The following is a 22,610-nucleotide window of genomic DNA, read 5'->3' on the forward strand; positions in this document are numbered from 1 at the left end:
GCTAATTTATTCGAGAAATGAGTCCAAACCACCAGTTCTGAGATTTTTTCCAACAGTTTTCAAAATTTTTCTATTGACGCCAAGGCTTTGAAAACAAATTAAAGTATTGAAAATTACCACTTCGGGCCTTCGACCTGTTTCCCTTGGTCAAATGATATCGGAACTTCTGATCAGTGAAAAAAGGTGAATAAAAAAAGCTGTAATGGACGAAATGTATATCTTGGCATCAAACACGAAACTCCCAAATAAAGCATAGGGGCACAAGCATTTTCTGTTTTTGTTGTCTGAAATTGAATAGTGGACAAACCGCGCCGCCCTAGGTTTATGCGCACCCATTGAAAAGAGAGCTTCGGGCCAGAAACAGGACAAAAAGGACGAGTGCAGCCCTTAGGACCGATCTAGGACGTACGTCGAACGGGACAGAGCTGTAAACTTGAAACGCCAGCAGGAAACGGGACTAAAAGTGGGGGACGCAGGACTCTATACGCGAGAATCTCTATTCTCTATGTTCCCGGGCAGAGTGTTCCTCCTGTCAAATAATCTTTGGACCTTCATGTGTGTGTGGGTGCCTCCGATGTCGCGTTATCCCAGTACATAAAATCGGACTATTTAGGACGATTATTCGCGCTTTTTAGGAAAACTTTGCTCAACTCTGCCTGCAACGTGGTTTCGGGTCAAACTTTCGGATTTTAGCTGCTTAGTGAGTGCGATCGACTCAGGAATAACATTTTGGAATCGTGTTTGTATGCAGAAAAAAGTTCAATGCGAAAGGCTTAACACACGCATATATTAAGTAAGTTTTATATCAGATGTTTTAAGGCTTTTGAGGTTTTTCCTGTACGAGAATCGACTGCATTTTTAATTATTGTTAACAACTCAGATTTGAGACTTAGATAAAAAAAACACATATTTTGGGTAAGAACTCATGGGTTCAATCCGAATTGGACTAATTGCAACTGATCAGTAGAAATTAGACGATTTTCCATTTTATTTTTATTCTTATAGTAACTCAAATTTAAAGCATAGTTTAAATATTCCCTATCATCCGATTTTGATAATTTTTTACCGAATCAAAGCTCTGTTATTAATAATAAAGTTTATTTATGCCCAGAGCGAAAAAAGTATACGATGTTATAACCTCATGTCTTCGGAATAATTGGGATCTTTAATCGTCCGTTTGTCTTCAGTCATTCGAGGGATTTTAATATTTTATGATCGGTCATATGTTCCTCGAAAAATGTACACAAACGTTTTATTATTTCCCAAAAAATTTCAATTCTGGAAAGAAGGCTTTGCTTACAACTGTAAGCTTGAAATAGAATGTTGTCTGCTCAATCTTCTTCGGAACTAAAAAATAACGATTAATTTAATTTAACGCGGAAATTGTGATCGGGATATGAAATGAATATCCTTCAAACGGCTCAAGATAAATGGACGGCTAAAAATTAAAATTAATCAGAAGATATAAAATAGTATGCCCTTTTTCTGTCTGAGCTACGCGATCTTGGCTGCAGACGGATTTAAACTATGACCAAGAAAAAATCTCATTATTTAAACACCCTGTACAATACCTTTATTTTATAATTTTTCCTTATCTTATAATCTCATTTAGGCATTGCGTGAAATTTGCGGAAAGTACCGGCTTTTGAAGGTGTTGTTTTCCAGTTGATGGCCAATAATAAGCATATTGAGGAGCCTCTATTCTTGCAGAAGAATGCAACCATATGAACTCCTGTTCTCATTCCAATAAATTCATTTTCCGAACGTCCATATTGATCATCTGCCCCAATGAACATTCTTTTGGCCTTTGTGTAATCGTTATTCCATCTAATGGAAATTTTTCTATTAAGGCAAAAGACGATGATTTGGATATTTTAAATCTAAACTTGGCGTGTCAGAGTTATCGCTTAATCGCCACTAAAATATCAACCCTTTTCTCATATTAGTTTTTCATATTTTTCTTTATTCCACATTCTCTATAAAGTCGAACCAGCAACTGTACATACAGGCTAAATAAATTAAAGCCATTTGCTCTAAGGCTTTGTGTGCATTTTGTAGCAAATTGTGAGACGTTTAAGCGGCATTTAAAACCAGCAGTGTGAGGTGATCGTTTATGGTCGTTAACGACATACTAAATCCCATATTTATACAAGTCTATGGACCATCAAATGGCAATAAAGTGAACCCCCCATACAAACAAACACCCATATAAAATCTTTATTTAGGCAGTTAGAGCTTAATAGAGTAACAGAGCTCCTTTTGAATTTTTTTTTTATTATTTAATGGCTGGCATGAAAGCGAAGTGCTAGTAACTTTTGTTGGCTCAGATAAGGCCCTTCTTATGCGGTTTTATGGATCTTGATACAACTAGTTACGTTTTATTTGCTTGAATTTGTCGTTTTGCGTAGCGTAACAATGTTCAAATGTATCCAGAGGAATTTCACAAATAATTCTTGCATTCTATTTGGCTTCCGAAATTAACTGTTAATTTAAGCAAAGGGTCTTCTGGATTAATCATTTATGCGATTTCTTCATATATTACTCACTTTTCACTTTACACTTCTTCATTTTCCTTTCCTATATATATCTACAAGTGTGTGTTGTGCTCATATGAATGCATATGAGCTTCATGAGCCTGCACCAGTAAGGCCTCGACCCGACTGGTTACAATTCAATGCGATTGCCGAGGCAAACCTAATTCCTCTGCAGATTAGTCTTTGTCTGCGATATTCCGGCGGATACATAATTATTCACATCTCAACAATATTAAATTCAGATAAGACGATATTGCCACCTGCCTCTGGTGCGCTTTCGTTTCCGCAAAACCAACCTTTTACTGAAAATCGTATTTTAGCTGCTGCATTTTTTTAGATCTTCAATCATACTTACCCGCGTTTGAATTGAGAATCCTTCTAAGTTAAAGAGCTAATTGAGGCGATGAAAATGCGGATGTTTTCCTGGGAAATTCGACAATCTCGGCTTTATCAGCATTAGGCAAGCGGCATTTCCCACGTCCCATAACAATATCGATAATGTTGACTGGGAATAAAATTAGCATAAGGCCATCCCATGTAAACATCCGTATTCAGAAAACGGATTGTATTCAGGATGGCAGGTATTTAAAACAGGTTGAGATCCGGGCTTTTGTAACCCCTCGACTTATCCGCTCTCGAAAAGTATTGACGCTGTTCCCAGCAGCGCTTCGGGATCCTTTATTTGTCTCCCCTTCCCGTGTTTTATTTTGCACTTCGCACTTCCACTGCATCGGGACCCACCCGGCTTTTATTGCTCCCGATGAATATGTGTGGGAGCTTTTGGAGAACCATACAAAACGCGATTGATTAAAATCCAGATTAGCTTTGATTTAATCGGAACGCCGATCCGGGCAAGAAGCGAGAAACTTTGTTTCAACCCATTGCAGAATTGAACACAAAAGTGCTTTTAGCCAGCTAGAAGGGAGGAAAACCTTCATATTATGCCGCTTTTTTGTCATTTGACCAGTTATTCTAAAGGTGATGAAAAGGTGAACTGAACTAACAAAACGAAAAGAGATTCAACATTCAAAACGTTAATATATCAGACTATATACAAGGTTATTCAAATGTCGACTCAAACTTTTGAAAAAATCGTTTATTGAAAATATATGAATTTTATTAATTTGAGCACCCCTGTATAATACTAAGGGAATTTATAATGCGCTTTCCTAATGTGATTTTAAGCGAAACGTAAAATTATTTACGGATTAAATAATTATAAATAGTTTTGCGAATTTCCATAAAATAAAAATATTTAATTTTATGTTTTATATATGGCATCATTCCTAAGGTTGCCATTATTATCAACATTTCAAAACATCATGCCAATTCTCATGTCATTTCATTCAACTAGTCAGTCTAATGTCGGCTGTTAAAGACGAAACGCGAAGCGCCGGCTGCGCGAAAATCGCAAAAATTCGATGTTTTTTCCAATTTCTTGCGAAAAATAGCCGATTTTCTCAAAATGCAGGTTCGATGGCACCGTTTTTGCATATTTTCCCGACCGGAAGTGTGATTTTAGCCGAAAGAACGCGATTTTCATGCCAAGGCAATTTTTGACATTTGCTGTCAAATTAAAGCTAACCAACATCATCCGCAACCGGGTATGTTTACATCGCATTGGTGGATATTTGAAGTTTTAAATACTTTTCGGTGTTTCCTCATTATTTTGAGGACTTTGCCCCTACATCCATCGGAAACAGCGTGCTCAACTAATGGTGAGTGCGACTTTGATCCCCTCTCAAAGTTTAGTAGCATTTAAATTAATGCCCATATTTTTTTAAAGCAAAGTTAGTGAAACTGAGCAAAAGGAGAATGCAACAAACAAATGAAAATTATCACCAAAAATTGAACAGTAATTGGAAATTTAAGTTGAAAATAGTTCAGCCAAAAATGTGAAATTTATTTCACTTACTACTTAACAAGAACTGCCGATTTAAAAAAACTATTTAGTATTAAAGTACAAATAAATCACATCATCTACGTCTAATTAATCGCCAGGTTGCTGTTAATTGTTAAAATCCCATTCACTGGGCTTCCATTATTTTCAAAAATTGTTGCTCTCTAACGAGTGTTGTAAATTAGATCGTAAACTAATTAGACCAAAGCAAACAACATCATTAAATATTTTATGCGTAATTCCAAATTCACTATTAGTGCATTGATTGCAAATAAAATTGAGGAAATCATATCGTTTTCGAATGCGGACGCTCCAATTTCCAAGCAGTAACTACCGGCTATTAAACAGTGATTCTCATCGAGTCTACGTCGTTCCAAACATCATTGATCGACTCAATAATAATAGGTTCTTGGAAACTGAGAATATTATCTCAGTCAATAACATTTTTAATAGATCATTGAAGTAGGAGCGTAGCTTATCTTGCTCTAACTATTTCCCACTCTAAAAGCTTTGAGAACGTTTGTACCAGATACAAACGAAACGTTCAAAAATTGCTGGTAGAAACCACCACTAGAATTCAGGGTGCCGTTTCGAAAATCTCTATTAATTTCGTTAATCCGCTGTTGTTCTGGCTTTGTGTTTGTTTTATTTACTGCTGTGTTTATAACTCGTGATTTCAGGGGGTTTGTGGCCACTCCTGAGGATTTAATTACATTAAGAGGAGACAATCCAGATTCGCTCTGAAGCGGAAACACTTAGTTGTCAGTGGCGTTATATTTTAAGATTTGTAAGTAAAATACACTTCAGCCATAATTTATTGCTGAATTCTATTAAAGTTTCCCGGTGGTTTTTGGTTATTCGTAGATTCGCTATGGAATTAGCGATTTGTCTTCTTTAAAGTCTCTCTTTGTTGAAGTTTTTAACTTCTTAGGACTTTGAACAATCGTCCCCTTTCGCTTAGCTAAGATTTACAGTTCTGGTGCAAAAATTGTAAGGCATTAGTTATGTCGGCTAAAACGTTTCTTATGCACAGGGTGATTGAAAATTGGCCTAATGGCTTTGAAAGTTTTGTTTAGATTTTTACAAAATAACGCTTCTCTCATTAACGTAACCACCTGGTGTTTTAGTCATTAATCGACAAAGAAAACCCGGAAATGTATGCATGTTTGACAGTGTTATACACAAGTATGTGATTTTTCATCGAAACAGAATTATATTTTTTTTCAAATGCAAATGTTTTGCTGTTGCGCTAATACATGTTTCCGCTCCATAAAAAATTAATTGCCTTTAGATTTACTGCACTTTAATCAGTTTGATGTATTATTTCTATTTGATAAATTACACAATAACCTCCCGAATACAAATCGCCGAAACGTTCTAATTAAATCCACCCGAAATCTAGGAAAATCGTTAGGAAAAGCGTATATAAAATCCCACTGCCGAGAAAATAAACACATCCTTTGGAAGATTATTGGATTTCCAAACTTAACGAAGCAGTTATAGTGTTAATTAAGTGCAAGATTTCTTGAGGGGGAACAATGTGCTTCTCGCTGCTCTACTTTGTATAACAATAATTTCGCGCTTTGTTTCCGGAGAATACACGCTGAGCTTAACGCTAGTTTTGCACAACTTTAAAGCGCTATGTGCATAATTTCGATAGTCTTCCACGAAGCATACCAGTTGTAAATTAATTGTTGCTTGTTGGTGCTTTTCCTCAACCGCAAAATCTTGGGCAAAGTGTCGACAAAGTCCAGCTTATTTGTTCGAACGGATGAGACCATCAATCGACTATCTGTAAAGTGCATTTATTCAATTGCCTTGCGATTACTGGAAATATCCACGCAACCGCTAATCCTGCCCTAATGGATTCTGCAATAGACAGAAACTGTAAAGCTGATTAATCAAATATCTCTCAACAAATTAATTTTACAGATACAACCGATAATTACGCGAGTTTCTCAACTAGAGGGAAGTTTTAATTAATTGGGCTGTTACTTGCAATCTGCCTTGTTAAAACTTTCATCGCGAAAAGTTTCGTAATGTGCTTATTTTATAAATCGTGTTACACTAATCAACATTATTATATATCGAAGCTCTGAGCCTGATTAGTTAATGAGGTCTTTAACCGATATTTTGGAGGTGTTTTTTTTGCAATAGAATGGCGACTTTCGGAAGTTGGCAAGCAAATTCCCTATAGAGTGCAGTTCTGATAAAACTTTCCAAAAGTTCCTCATAATTTCAAACTTTCGATAGTAATTTCCAAAGTTGTTTTTCCATATCCAGCCATCTGGCGCAAAGTTAAAGAGCACCTTTCTGGAAACATGCCTGGAATTTGGGCTCCGATAAAGTATCTGCCATGAGGGACATATGCAAACGAAGAATCGAGAGCCACTCGATACCCGCCTAGCAAACGGCTTGATTTGTGTCGGTTTCGCACTCTATCTGCATCACAATTCCCAGGTTAGATTTTGTCTAAGTGTGCTCAGCGAATTCAATTTGTCACAGTCGTCGTTTTTCTTTAGGGGGGTTACTGCGATTTCAGATCGCATCTTCACTTTCAATCATTTAGGGTTGAGTCTCATTTGGTCCACATGGACCCTTCCGCTCTTGTCACAGCAAGCATTCATTTTCTTTCAACTTAAATCTCTCTCTATTCTTAAAGCATCATCACCAGCCCTCAAATGTTCCTATCGTTCTTAACTGTTTCCTTTGGCCTGTTTAGTTCTACGCATTTTTAGCATTGACCATTTAATGAAAAAAAATCCTCCAAGTCAAAGGGATGCCAGTAATATGCCAGTCTTTCAGCTTCTACTGCTCATAAATCAGTTTTAGCTGAAATAAAAGTCGCGTTTGTAGCTCTTAATGTAAATAATTACGGTATGGCCGAGGAGTTTGCCAGTTTTCCTGCCCCAAGTGACAATAGAGCAGGCTTAGTGGAAATAATTGCCACTTTTCCGGTCCCAACTGTACATCTTTTTGCTATATTGGAAATCATTGCTGGGTCTCGGTTTGAGCCCACTTTCAGCTAGTGGTGTTGGAATATAGTCAAGTTTCGCGATTTCATCTCTTTTAAACAACCGGAATCCTCTTGCAATTTGCTTACATAGCAGTTTTTTGGTCTTTTATATAAAGCTCAAAAGCTATTGTAAGTACTGTACTGTAAGTTGAAAAACTACCGACTTTCGGATTAGTAGTGTTCGCAAGTTTGCCCAGCAGCGAACACACGTTTGAAGATGCTAGCCATTCGTGCTAGCGAAACGTTAGGACCACAATCCTACAGAGTATGTTTTCAATCGATGACCGCAAAAGCCTTAACTATTTTATAATGCGTGTCACAAAACAGTCGAGATTCCTCCTCAAGCACCTTTGCCGCTCAGGTTTAACATGAAAAATTCACAGAAAAGACGATACTCGAAAGGCAAATTTATGCAAAGGTGGTAATTTTTCTATGTGAATCTTCAACTGTCCTCGAACAGTTGAACTAAGTTCAAGTTAAGTTTTTACCTATACATTCAGTTTACGATTATTTTCTTAGACTTTATGTGTGTTATGTGTGAATACTGCAAAAAATCTTATTCTAAATGCCCGAAATGTGGCGCCCTGGTCTTAATTAACACTCTAATGGCTACATCAAGTTAAGAAAATCCAATATTCTTGCAGCAGCGTGTTTATTTTCTTAACAGCGGTGTTTCCATGCAATGTCTCAGCAGGTTTTCAGCAACTTCTGTGGATTTAATTATATCAGCGGCAAAGTTCGGGATTTACTGAGACGGCATTTATACGACTTTTGCTGCGAAACTAGAGCAACTATGTATACCTTTGTAAAACTATTAAATATTTTCGAAACTTGTTGTGAGCTGGCTTGTTGCGATCGTTAATAATACTGCAACGTAGGAGTCAGAACGTAAGTCAATTAACTAGCTATTTGTTGGAAACTTGGACTTGCTGGGCTTTATTTGGAAAGTCAGCTATTTACTTGCGGTGTAACTTGAAAATGCCAGAATTTTCGCAAAATTACTCTGGTGATTAAAGCTTAAAAAGCATCTGATATAATGGGAAGTATTAAGTTGCTGTTAATCCCAGCTGACGCCCGGACGATCATTTTCATCAAGAGCAACTGACTGTTTGCAATTTCATTCTGCATATGAAAATATAGCTGGATTTGATGCGCTGTTAATCTCTTGTTGCCCATCTAGATCAGTTCTCATCAAATGGCAATAAAAGCAGATCCCCACCCGAACAAAATGACATGTTAAATCTTTCTACATTCATTTACTGCGTGCCGAAGCTGACGGGGCGAGCTGTTTACTTTAACGCTATATATCGAAGCTGAATTATGTATGTGTCCGCTTGTCAGCGGAAAAGCGCATTTTCCAACGATTTTTATTGTCTCGCCTATCAGAATCGTTGACTGTGCTAAGCTGCAGATTGAATGTTTAGCTCCAAAAACGTTCACATTGTTGTTAAAAAAATGCCAAAAAAGTTGCATGAAAGCTGCGAAACTCCACTGAAGGTGATTGTATGCAATTAAGCAATAAAACACTTGGTATGTTGCTTCGGTTTCACTTCTGGTTGGCGTGGAATATCTAATGGACACATAAATAAAATCCTTAATTGCAGTTTGTTAAGGGCGTACACAATTTATTGAGGGAAGTGATATATTTCACGTACGGCAATGTGTAGAATCGAAAATAGATAGGAGAAGGCGGGTAGAACAGGGTTGAGTAAAAACATCCATTATGAGAGCGATATTTACTAAGCTGGTAAAACTCAGGAGTTTTGGGGATTTTTCTGAAACTTCCCGTACCGTTCGAGTAAAGTGTCTGAGAATTTTTAAACCAAAAGCGCAGTTGAGGATGAATATCCATTACGAGACTATCGGTATATTTTTATGGGACTTTTGGAATCGTCAGCTTAGGCCCCAAAAGGTCTGTGAATGATTTCGAAATTTTAAAATACTTATTTTAAATATATGAATTTTGACTGAATAGTGTGCAGCTAATTAAGACCGATGCCAAGCTGGCAAATCCCAAGAGTCTGAGCAATTTTGATGAAACTTTTCGGATCTTTAGGGTCAACTATTTTATAAAGATAATGTAAATTCCAAGCGTGTATTTTCTTCAGTTTAGAAGATGCGAATTTTTAAAGGGGATAGCGCAGCTGAGCAGTAACATCCATTTTTATTGGGACCAATTTTCTTCGAAAACGAAGCAAAAGTATCATCAGTTTTCGACAACGTTATCCTCATAGAATCTTCTCTTTACGTTCATTTCCAGCCATTTGATTCTCAACTCCAATTTCCCTTTTTTTTACCAACTTCTTGTTGGGTATTTGGCCTAAAAAATGTTTCTCTTTAAAAAAGACAGAATGTCTTCACGTCTTCTATTACATATTGATAAATAGTGCTCCTATTTCGCAATAAGAACGAAATATTTATCAAAAAGTAATCAAGAACTATCACGTAGAGGGTATCCTGCGACACACTTAGGCTCAAGCTGTAAGAGAAAATTCCAATTAGAAAAGAAATTAATTTGAAAAATTACCTTGACGTTTCGATAGCTCTTTTCTGCTATCGTTATCAAAAGAACCTAAATGAACCTAAAAAAGAGTATGTTAATAAATTGTGTAACAATAGTAGGATAATACAGTATATGAAAATTCGCTCGCATAATCGTCTGTGCAAATCGAATTGCTTGAGCCTAAGTGTGTCGCAGGATACCCTCTACGTGATAGTTCTTGATAACTTTTTGATAAATAATTTGTTCTTATTGCGAAATAGGAGCACTATTTATCAATCTGTAATAGGAGACGTGAGGAAATTCTGTCTTTTTTAAAGAAGAATTTTTGAGGCGAAATACCCAACAAGAAGTTTGTAAAAAAATGAATCCGCCTCAACAATATAGAACTTATCTCCAATTTCCCTGCGTTATCTCGACTTTCTCGGGCAACAGCGTCTTGGAGACGTGATTGCTACTTGATACATTTCTTTTGCGCCTAACTCTAGGTTGAATACTTGGTATAGATAAATCAAGTTCCAATCCACAAGTATATTCTGTGTCAATATCGGAACAAGTATTTTCATGCATTTAACCGAGCAAAACCATGTGCATGTTTCTAACTCACCTTCCCCGATTCCTTAGAGACTCACTTGCTCGCTTCACTGCATGGATTTTAAATTTTAACTTTGGAAATTGCAATTTCAGATGCCAATATTCCAGTGTTTCCAACTTGGATATTCAAAGTTAAAATAGAAAGACAATCCACAGTTGAGCCGAAAAAATATCATCGGAAAAATCAGTCGTCGAAAAGTCCGCAAACTTGCATTTGCTGTCGAGGAGTCTATAAATCAATAGTCGAGCATGCTACAAATTGAATTTGCTACTTGAACGTAGACAAAAACCGTTCAAACATTATTTCTGAATCCAGAGCTGTTCCTCCACTTGCATTGTTATGCACAAGCCGCACTCGCAGCTGTAAATCTTTACATTTTACTTTTGTAGTATTGAGTGGCTCCAGAAAATCTATTTGCATATAATATGTCCCCAGTGGCGTATGTTTTATCTGCAATATTCGCGACACGACTCTACAATAAATGGTCCTCAACTTCCGGCCAGATGCTCCGTTATGATAGAACATGTTTCCGATGAGAAGTTACGATTGAAAGTTCCAAATGATGAGAGATAAATTTCCCGCCCTGATTCCTCTGATTCACTGCTGGAAATCTAACTTTCTTTGCTTAGTAATTATCAGAAAAGCTGAATCAATAATGTCCGTTTCGTTTCGTAATAATGTAAATATCATTGAATGAAAACAGAATATATGAGGAAAAACATTAATTAAATTTGCTCACTTTCTGAACAGCTCTTCAAGTTATATCAACACCATCAAGTCCCTGTTAAAGCCCAAACTGCGGGGCAGAAAATTCTCGGAATTTTTAATATCTATATTTAAATAGCAGCGACAGTTTTCGAATTTTTTACCTTTTTTCATATTAAAACATGGCAGCAGAAAGATATTAAAATTGAATCGTTTAATTGAGTTTCGAGCGATTGATATTCAGAGAATGCGACATTTTAATCTTGAACGGTCGGTTTGGATAATTTGCCGAAAAACTTCCCGGGCTGTCAGCGAAATATTATTTTTATTATGAAAATCACACAGTTGAACTGGTATATATATAATATTTAAATAATCTTTATTTCCTACAGAAAAAGGCTATCGACCCAATCGGTCTTTCTGCCCTGTTGAACTGGTTTTATGCAAAATAATCGTTGAGAACAATTTCCRYCRGGAAATKAATTTAGTCRGATWATTTTTGCCTGCTCCCAAATCAYTTGAAAGTATTTCTWGAAGTAATTTTACATTAGTTTTGGTCATTGGCGGCGTATATTCAAAATTTAATTTATTCTGTTTGGTTTTTRGTACTTCCAAACTGTCGCGCTCATCTTTAATAAATTTCCACTTTTTCTTGCTTGCTTCTTCGTTAAGCMTCCAGGTTTTATTCCTTAAGTGGAGTAAATAAAGTTCATTATTCATTAAATCAAACTTAAAAATTAGTTGAAAATTCCAATAGCAGACACAAGAAGTTGAACTAATTCATCACTCGCATCGAATTAATTAGCGGAAAGTGTAATCTGATTAGCAATCTTGAGGATTCCTACGGGACTTTGGCAACTAATAACCAATTAAGAGCAGTAATTACTTTTAAGAGCCGTTTGAGAATAATCGGAGAAACTTTTTAAAAACTGCTCGGGATGATGGGCCATTTTCTCGTTATCGTCCAAAATTGAGAATGAAGGCTAATTCATTATCTATCGAGCCATCCATCTGGATGACTATAAACTTTATTAATTTTTTCGTGTGTTCTTAGAGTCGTTAGCAAACATATTTTGTAAACATTCAAGAACTAACAGCTGAAGATCTAACTCGATTTTCTCTAAAAAAAAATTTTTAGCAGGTTTCAACAGGATTTCAATTTTATTCATATTAACGTTTCATAATCGTTATTTATGGCATCAATAATAGTTTGCATATTTAGTGACGGAATTCAGCCGGGATTGCTGTTAAATGGCCATTGAACATCATCATGTCTCTGTTTCTGCAAATTACTGCTGCTTTCCATGATTCGACATCGTTACACGGAATGTCTGCTATAGTGTGTATTTGCAGCTAAATAATTAGTGTTACAATGTAAATCACTTATTGTATATCAAGCTGGACATTTGCCAGGCGCGCACTTTAATATCAGTCGAATTACAGATTTAATCATTTTGCCATTTTTTTCTACTTTCCTGTAAATTTCAACTGATTCTCAAAGGTCGCGAATTTATAACTGGGTTAGAGCCTTTAATCTAGCAAAATACTTTCGTCATTGTTTCTGAGACTTCATTATTACTATTTATTAGGGAGTAGTTTACGTTTAAAAAAATTCAACGTTGTCTAAATAAAAAGGGCTTTATTACCTCTAATGGTGCTCGTTTTTCCTTGCGAATTCCATTTGAAATTGCAACAAAATGCCGACAGCGTTTTACTGGCAATAAAATCGGCAAAGATATGCCCTCTCGACGCTTCATTGTTGTAAAGAACAGGAGTCGCCTGTTCCTTTAAATCGGGATAATCAAAGAGGTTTAATGAATTTTATACTAACGCCGTTGCAATGATTTTCAATTCAATTCGTCCAGCGTCTAGTTCTAAATTGAACTTTATTTTATCTAAATTAACATGTTTTTATTAGAAACTTTCTGCTGTAAGTATTAGTAGGATAACATTGTTAACAGTCTCGTTTGAAGCTGAAGCAATTGCAACGAAAATATTTAATAATTACTCAATGAATAATTGAATAACGTACGATGACATAATTATCCCATTTGAACCGAGCATACATTTGAAAGGGGATTAGCTTCGACTGAAACTGATTTATGCAAAAGCTAATCCGAATTACAGGAAAATAGCTTATTTATGTTTGAGCTGCCCGGTTGATTTTAGAATTTAATGCGAAAATCGATGGCCGTTCGGCTTTGTTGCAGAAAATACAGATATTACATCTGACCCCGTGAAATAATTCGATTTCGCATGCATATTAATATGAATGACCATTAGCTGTGCGGAATAAATCGTGTTCGGCAATTGCAAACAAGATTCTGGCACCACAGTTACAAGTAGGTCCAGGCCTAATCGTAAATTTGCTTGTGTGAAACTGACATTGTTGCGTGTTTAGTTTCCAAGTCCTTTTTCTCGTTTCCCGGTTTCAATAGCCACAATTTCAACTTCAACTTTCAAAGTTTCACTCAACTGGGACTCTCAGTTTAAAGGAAACTTGACTGTATAAATATTGAAAGTTTCACTTGAGTTGGATTTTTCTCAAACTTGATACCTGCGGCGTGTTCCATTGAAGATCCGCAACTTTCAGCTACAACTCTGTCTTCGAGTGTTGGAGAGTTTCACTTGATTGAAATCCTTGTTAGGTTTTTCCGCAAAAGCCTCTGAAATGTTTGAAGTATGTAACGAAACCTTGGGTACAAATTTTGTAAAATTTAACCAGGTTTATTTAGTTCGAATGTTGCTTTAAATATTCAGATAACTCGTAACTTTCTTAATCAATAAAGCAGGCAAGATGTGGAGAAGAATAAGAGAAACTTGCATTTATAACTTCAGAAACTTTCATATTTGGACATTCATTCTTTTGCCCCAAACCTCAAATGGATTTTTGAGTTTCCAGACAGATATAACATTTTAACAAATTAATATTAAAATTTGACTTTATAAAAGTCGAAAGTTTTACTCAATTCTAGTTCCAGCATAGTTGCGACTAAAACAGCTAATGTCTGCAGAGTGGGGAAACTCGACTTTACAAATGCACTTCTTGGGTAAGTGTCTTTTGGAAACATTTTTATTTTCCATTAAAAATGCTGATATTCACTATCGATTTCAAATTATTGACAGTTTAGATAGAGTTTCACTCCATTGAACTGTTGATTTTACCAAATTTCAATTTTAAATAACTGTCAATTTGAACTCAACTAGTCGTTGAAATTTCCGTAAATATTAGGTCAAGGAGGTTTCAAGTCAAGTTTCACTTATAGTATTCGATATAACTGAAACTTGACCGAAGAAATATAAAAAGTTCTACTCAATTCGGATGCTGGTTTATTTAGCTAGAATATTTGTAGTTTGCTTAAACACACGCTCATGTTTGATAGTTCGTATAGTTATGGGACCTTAAGGCATAAGGAAGAATATAATAGAAAATAGACCTTATGCATGTTTAAAGTTTTATACAATTCGAATTCGAATTCGGATTTTAGTTAGTTTTCTCAGTCGCTTTTTTGAATGTTTTTCATGTCTATTTGAATTGCTTGATTTTCTTTTGAGCCAAGATGTCTTCAATTTTTGATAGTTTCTTTGAGAACCTTGACTAAAAGACGTTAAGTAAATCGGGATTTTTGCTTAACCTAAAATGTTGGAAATTGATTAAGATTTTACAAGTTTCGAATTAAAACAGTTACAGAATCAAAAATGTTCCAAGTGATGAATGAACCTTGACTTTATAAATGGAAATTGTGCAATATGTGCAGTCTGTGTATTAAACAATTTTAACTACAAACTTCTTCAGAAGAGTTCAATTTTAGCAGCCGTTGCTTGAAACTGAAAAGTTTTAGGGTCTTTTATGCAGTCTTGGAAAAAATATTTATGATTTCTCCCTCTATTGCCTATAAGCACGGAAAACTGATCAGTTTCAGTAGGTACTGCATTTTCATCAGTTGTTTCTATCCTATTTTGGGAGTAATTATTTATTCTCATTTTTTTTCATTCTCTTACCGCAACTAGTCTGGTTTGAGAATCGATCTCAAAGCTAGTTTGTAATCCAAGAGCATCAGCGAACTAAACAATAAATAATATAATTATATTCCGACAAAAGGCCGCATCCTGAATCCGTTACGAAGGAGAATGTTGAAAAGGGAATATATCTGAAATGCAAATTTCCAGAAGGCGGTAAATAAATATTATATACCGCGTTTCGGCAAATAAAGAGAAGACGCTTGAAAATTCCACGAGATCATTTAAATGCGAGAGCTGTTCATTTATATATTTTTTTGTTGTATTCGAAAAAGTTTCACTGAAGTTGGTTGGGATGTTTTGTTTGATTTTTATGATTCTTGTGGAATATTAACGAACGTCTTTACTTACGTCTTGCTTGTTGTCTGGTTACGAACTAAGACCATAATCGAGCCGTTTAATTCAAATTTCAAATTTCGAAAATTGGCAGGAGTGCGCTTTGTTTTCTTGAGTTGATTCAGAATGATGCGCTATGCTACTTTTAAAAGTAATTGGTTGCAATTTTTCATAAGATTAATTGCAAATTCTGCATTATTTGAAGATAGCTATCTATTTCTAGAAACAAATTAAATCCTCTTATCACTAATTAAATCCAAAAACAACACAAACATAGAAAATTGCAACGTGTATTGTTATCGAATAGCTTAACGGATCATCTAATTGTAAAAGTTGCGACACTTTAAATACATGAATAAAAACAATGTTTTCAAATGTCTAGAATGTTATAAATAGCATTTATAAACAAATATGCGTTTTGATTTAGTAGCTTGTTCAATAGTTCGCATTTGGCAGTTTTTATTCATGAATAAAGCCGGCAGTGGAAATAATTCAAAGGCAGGCGATCACATTTTAATAATGCACACACAGAAGCCATTTTCATGGAACAGCCGAAGCGTTAGAAATGATGTTAAACCGTCAAAGGTTTATTTGCGAAAGTTTCCAAATCTGCCAAAAAGATGAAGCGACCAACGTTCCCATTTAAACGATCTGATACATTTTTGAGGTTCGCATTCGAATAGTGGATTGCGTTATTTATTTATTACTCTCTAGAGATAGAGAGAGTTTTACGTATTGCTTTTGGAATGTTGAGGAAATTGGAATGCAGACTTGCTTACGAGCCGGCGATGTTTTATTGCTGCACTGGATCAACGTATTGGAATACTTTCAAATCTCTCACCCCACAACCAAATGCTCGAAACTTTACCGAATTAAATTTATGGGGAAAGAAATAATTTGAATCATTTTTTAGAGAGAAAAAGCGAAAAAAACCAGCAATTTACAATAGAAAATCAACTAGTTGAACAAACAGCAGTTTCGGGCCAAAATAAAATCCTTGCTAACACTTAAATTGAGACGCTCTGCGAGATCCACGCCCTGCTCTAAAAGGTAAGCGTAAATATTTTATTAGGCCCGTAATTAATCACTTTAAGGTTTCCATGTTTATCCGCGAAACCTGTACTAGTTTAAATATTTGAAACCATATTTAAATATGAATAACGCGATGGGAGGAACAGGCAGACATCTGGGCCAGGTCAATTTGCATTATAAGATTTGAAACGAATCTATCCTGTAATGTTTTGAAATCAATATTGTATAATATATTTAAATTATAATAGAATATTTTTGTGCCTTGAAACTTTTTAAGTGACGTATGAACTAAAAGGTTCTATGCAAAATCAAATTAACGAACTCCTGTTATTTGTATATTTAGGGTCTTTGGTGGTAAAATAAAACAAATACCCTCGATTAAAGCTGCATGAGCAGCAAAAGTCACTAATCAATCCTGCAACGATACTTCGCATATTGAAACGAAACTTTCTCTGACGGATTTCAAAGTGAAATGCCACATAAATTCCGGTTCACAGCTTTAATATGTTCCGTTTTGGACGTTTCGTAAAAGTGCCATTGTAAGAAGCGGCAATGAAAACTTTGCGAGTGATAAATGAAAACACGACTTTTCAAGTCAGTTCGTTGCCAAAGTTTCATTGAAACTCCATAGAGCGTTAACAAGCGTGTCACCGAAATAGGGAAACAATTAGAAAACTTCCTGCTGGACAAAGTTTCGAGCGAAAATATCGGGCGCAATATGGCGTTAATGAAATCCCATGGCAAAGAACTTTGTACCCCCTATTTTTGTTTTGCTTATTACGCCTTTAGGCAGAAAAAAACATCTTTTTGTTGCTTCGCTAATCACGTATTTTTAATTGGTGAATATTTCGCGAATTGCATTTAATTTGTTTGATGAAACATTTTAAGAGTCATGGGGCATGGGAAATTGAGTCTATTTGAAGCTGAAGCGGTATGCAGATGCAATATCGCTCCATAATGAAATGCCATATAACAGCAGGCATAAATAGAAATAAACTCACATAATTCCTGCTCATTAAACCCTTGAAACCGAAAATGCGTTAAAGTATATAAAGCCAAAGTAACAACTGGTTTAAACAAACGAAACTGACGAAATGTAAACGCGAAATTAATTTGACTGCATTTCTGCCAGTGCGCTGTGCAGGATTCGCAGTTTATTTAGTTTTGGAGTTTGTTGTTGACGTAGATCAGCGCTTAATTAGTCGCTGTGTTTGAAATTCAAATTGATTGGCGCTCGTATGATAATGCATGGGAGGGTGTTAAAATGTTCAACACGATTTTGCGGATTGATACAATCATTGCCCAATTATCGATGCGATTTATTCTCTTCCATATTAAAGCGCAGAAGTTGTCAGCTGCATTTTATGCCTGCGACGGTCTCAAATATCTGTTCATTTGCAAGCGAAAGTGGCTCAGTTCTGGAAATCAGATGGGCGAATCATCATTCATTATCTATTATTGTTAAAATGGAGGAATTCCAGTCCAGATTATGTAGCTAAGTTTCTGTTAGAAGTGCGTCTATCTTGTAATAACTCGCAATTTTTTGTCCCCTATTTATTTAGTAATTTGGCCTAAAAAGCAAACTTTGAGCTGCGAATATATGTTTCCTAATGATCCCAATAGAGCGCAAGTGAACATAATTCTGGAACTTATTATCTCCGTTCTCTGTTCTAAATCTTAATTCCAGGCGAAACTCAATATTGTCCTTTAGAACTCAATTTGAAGTTTCCTAAATGTTTTCCTATTTTGGTGGCGTGCTTGTTACCGGTCGGGGCTTTTGCTGAAATTTCAGTAAGAACTAACTTCAAGCGACGTGTTTTCATTTTTCACTGAAAGTTGGGGTTTGGGTAATGGTGTTTCCTAGCTCGGTAGTTATTTGAGGGTATTGGAAATTTCGGGTTTGGCTCAGTATATTCCAACAATTTGCCTTGGGAATGTTCGTTCGCCCTCCCATCCTGGAGCTTTTTTACCCGACCCGACATACAATTGAATTAGTTTTGGGGAGGATTATTCAGTATTTTGTTTTAATTACATTGTTTCATTTGTTCACTGCCCTACTGGTAAAAAGACAATATTTATTCTTAAGACTGTTGATCATTTCGCCATTTTTTCGATGAATGCTTCGGGCTGTTTCAGTATTTTGGAAAATACTGAAACATGTTTTAAAGTTGTAGATAAGTTCTATATTGTTGAGGCGGATTCATTTTTTACGAACTTCTTTTTGGGTATTTCGCTTCATCATTCAAATGTTTTAAAGTGTCACGCCCTAAAGTCGCTTTTAATTAAGGGATTTTATTAAGAAATTTTGCCCTTTTGGTGACTCTAAACGTCAGAGAACTGACTAAATGTGCAGAAACTGTCGCGCGGAAGAAAACGAACAAAACAATATTTGGACCTGGATAAATTTCGATAGCGATTCGATTTCTGTTGGAAGCGTTATTTAGTGCAATTCTTCCTTGGTTAGTGATTATTTTTACAAGAGAATTAATGCTTCAGATACGTTTTCTATGGGTGGAAGATCTACAAGCTCTCAGTTGGACAAAGAAACGTTTTTTTGCATATCAAGATCACACGCATTAACATGGACTTCGTATCTCTAAAAGTTTTTGATTTTTTCGATTATCTTGTTCATTTACAGATAGGTCTTCAAAAAATCAACCTTTAGGCATTGTAGTGATATTTTTAAAATTTTGAACTGATTAGCAGAATCTGATCTGAATCTGTTGCATTAATGAACGAAATATTTGAACCTTAACTTCACTTAGTTAAAAATCTTCCAGAATCATACATTTTGGGGACAATTCTGATTTGGGTAAATTTTCCTCTTAAAATGTCTATGAAGTTTCTGCTTCAGCATGAGCTCAAGATCGTAAGTCGGACCAAAAGGAGATAAGTTATCGCTGCAATACCACACCGCTGTTCAAAGCTGTGAATAAATTTAAAAACCGTTTCGAGCTTTTTCGTTTATCTTAAAATTTTTGGTGTTCCGAAAAACCTCATTTTTGTCCAACTAGCAGCTTTGCAGAGCCGAACTTTGCAAAATTATACATTTTTGTTAGTTGCCGGCCTGAAGAAAATCCACCTGAGATGCTTAACAAACACTGACGAACAAAAAACAAAGGATCTAGACAAGACATGATCAACAGACAAGTTTCAACATGTTCAGTTGATTTTCAAACTCCAATTTATTTAACAGTAAAGTTTCAAGGTTCTCCTTGCCGTTTGCTTAAATATAGAAAATTTGCAAATGAGAACAATTAAAAATTCAAAAAAAACATACTTTAAAGCGGTGAAGAAATGAAAAATGTATCGTATTCGATAAAACCCGGGAAATATCCCCTGAAAAAGGAAGCTACGATTGAACATGCAGCAAATAATCTAATCTGTGTTCTAAAGAATCCAAGTATATTTCGATCGGAGCAGTGAAATCCATATATTTATCCGTGCGGATTTTTGCAGGCCGTATTTTATAGAGTAATTTAATATAAATTTAAAATTCAATCATTCCGAATCCGGAGAACACAATATAAATATGCATTGATGGCATTGACAACATGAATGGCCGCTCTGATTGAGCTTTGCTTTCGAGTTTAGGCAGAAAAGCAGACCGTTTTAATTTTAATAAAATAAACTGCCGTTATTCCCGAATAGAAACCGAATTAATTGCTTTTGTAGTCATAAATTATTTAAATGAAGTCGAAACAGTAGTGGGATTTTATCGGGTAAATGATATTTTGGATGCGGCGATTGAGACGGAATTATATCAATATTTCCCGAAATTTCATTACCGATGCCAGATTTTGTGTGTGTAATTTGGATATGAAAATCACCTGTAGTATATGAGAATATTTCGTATCTTTTGGCCCCTTATTTATTTTAAAACTCCTATTGTCTCACTAAACTGAAACTTCCAGCTAACGAAATTTTGTCTAGAGGGTTCTCTAACTCCATCATAAAATTCCGCGGCGCAGTCAATATTTTCCAGCACAAGTCGGCTCAATTCAAAGTTTTCTAATTGTTTCTTTGTTGTGGTGACATGACTGTTAACGGTCTGTGGAGTTTCAATGAAACTTTGGCCGCAACTAACTTGAAAAGTCGTGCTTTCATTTATCATGGAAACTTTTCATTGCTGGTTGCAGTCTGTAATGGTATTTTTACGATCCACTCGAGAAGTCAAGGAAGTGTACCAGAGCCGTCTTTTTCACTTCGTTATGATGATTTTGAAACGACTAATGAATATTCCTCGTGCTTTATTTATTTGCGAAGGTTGGAACCTATTTGAATGTTTCAAGCATTTGGATTTTTAAATTTTAACTTCGGGATAAATGGAAAACATCGTAATACGCACAACAAACATTTATTATTTTGTCAGGGTGCAATTGCAATTGTAGCCGAAAATAAGTTGCACACAATTGAAAATGCGGATTTCTGGCTCTGTTCCAATGACCGATTATAACTTTTACATGATCATGAAAGTGTCTTCCATTGTCATGTGGGAGGCGCAAAAGTTCTGCCGCTTTAGTCTCAGCTTAGTGATGTCGAAGACGGAGGAATGAGCTAGTGATCAAGATAAAAAGCGTAATTTACTTCACATTTATTTGTTTACTGGAATAAGTGAAAAGCTGTGCTTGGGGCGAGTTGCATGGTCTACTGCGGGACTCAGTTCTTCAATCGATTGCCTAAAGGTTCGTTAAAGAAATGGTTGTTGCTGTATGCATTTTTGTATATTTTTATTTAACTAGCAAAGAAAGTCAAAGAGCGAATAGACATAATAATGTTTGAAAGAGTGGAAAAGGTCACATTAAAATTCAATGCTTCTTTGGGAAGGATTATGAGTTTCACGCCCTAAATTTTCCGTGTATCTTTAGAATCTCGTGCACTTTATGTGACTTTTGCGAATAGAATGGAAAAGTCCAGTAGTAGCTCAAAGGCGAAAGTACTTTAAGGTCTGATCGCCTCTTTAAGTTCTTTGCTACTTAATCACTCTCTGCCTGGATTATTACAACAAAAATGCGAGGTGATTAAATTCTGTTCGTCCCCTGGAATTTTGGGCACATTTTATGCACTATACATGCGGGGCGATTTGGCCGTTGTCGACAGGAAATTAAAAATAACGGCAGGTCACGCTCTCTCCTTTTTTGTGTGCATAGCCCAATAAAATCTGAATAAATGAATATATACATAGTATAAAAATACAAACCGAACGAAGGGTGTCGCTTTTATATGCCGTTAATCTCGACGGCTGGTAATTATTTGTCAATATATCATATGGTTGCAAGAATAGGCGCACGCTACCCTTTGTTGGTTTTCTTAACTCCAACTACTTAAAGAATCATTAGTTATGATGTGGTAAAGTTCAAATCGATAACAGCCCATGTATTAGTCTAATTTTCCACTCTAGATCGCTTTCTCTACACGGATTTACTTTTATTTTATTGCGCTGATATAAAGCACAGAAACAAAGCGAACCGAACAGGGACAGGATTTATCGTCATGGTGGTGCGAAGTTTTCTTTCAAAGCTTGATTAATCCCCGAGTTGCTTTAGCGCCAGCAACTAAGACAACCGTCCTGTCTTTAGATTTATATTTACCTCCGATATGGCTTACATACTTATGGAAACTTTCTACTGAGTAAACATTTTTTGTCACACTTTTTGATGTTGAGGAATATTTAAAATTATTTTTCTTTCATTTGAAACCACCGCATGATTTTACGTATTCGTCAACAGCATCAGGACGTAATTGACAAAGTAATATTGTGGCACAAAAAATTGCTTTGGTGTAAGCTAAATTGATTATACAGTATTAGCACGTTCGCGAAGCGAAAGCTGATTTCGTGCGTTTGTTCGCGCGGTCTGCATTTTAATATTTTTAAATAAGTGTCTTGGCTGTTCTTCTACATCAATGACATCTAGTTTTAAATCAACTAAGTCGAAAAATCACGAGAAATTTTTCTGAGAGAAGTTCATGGA

General features: G+C 35.7%; 1 protein-coding gene across 3 annotated transcripts in view; it reads left to right on the plus strand.

The window, feature by feature from the left end:
• Positions 1-506: 506 nt before the first annotated feature.
• LOC109545465 overlaps positions 507-22,610 on the plus strand; it is a 102,433-nt gene continuing 80,329 nt past the window's right edge. Inside the window, exon 1 of one of the 3 annotated variants that reach the window (XM_019916182.2) lies at positions 507-793. The gene's annotated coding sequence lies outside the window, so the exon portion shown is untranslated. Of the gene's footprint in view, positions 794-21,117; positions 21,324-22,610 lie in introns of those variants that run through there. The other 2 variants (XM_019916181.2, XM_019916183.2) reach the window with 2 other exon arrangements.

This window comes from Dendroctonus ponderosae, unplaced genomic scaffold (assembly GCF_020466585.1).
Source record: "Dendroctonus ponderosae isolate FM_Combo_2020 unplaced genomic scaffold, Dpon_F_20191213v2 Dpon_F_20191213_5, whole genome shotgun sequence".
NCBI classification, from domain to species: domain Eukaryota; kingdom Metazoa; phylum Arthropoda; class Insecta; order Coleoptera; family Curculionidae; genus Dendroctonus; species Dendroctonus ponderosae.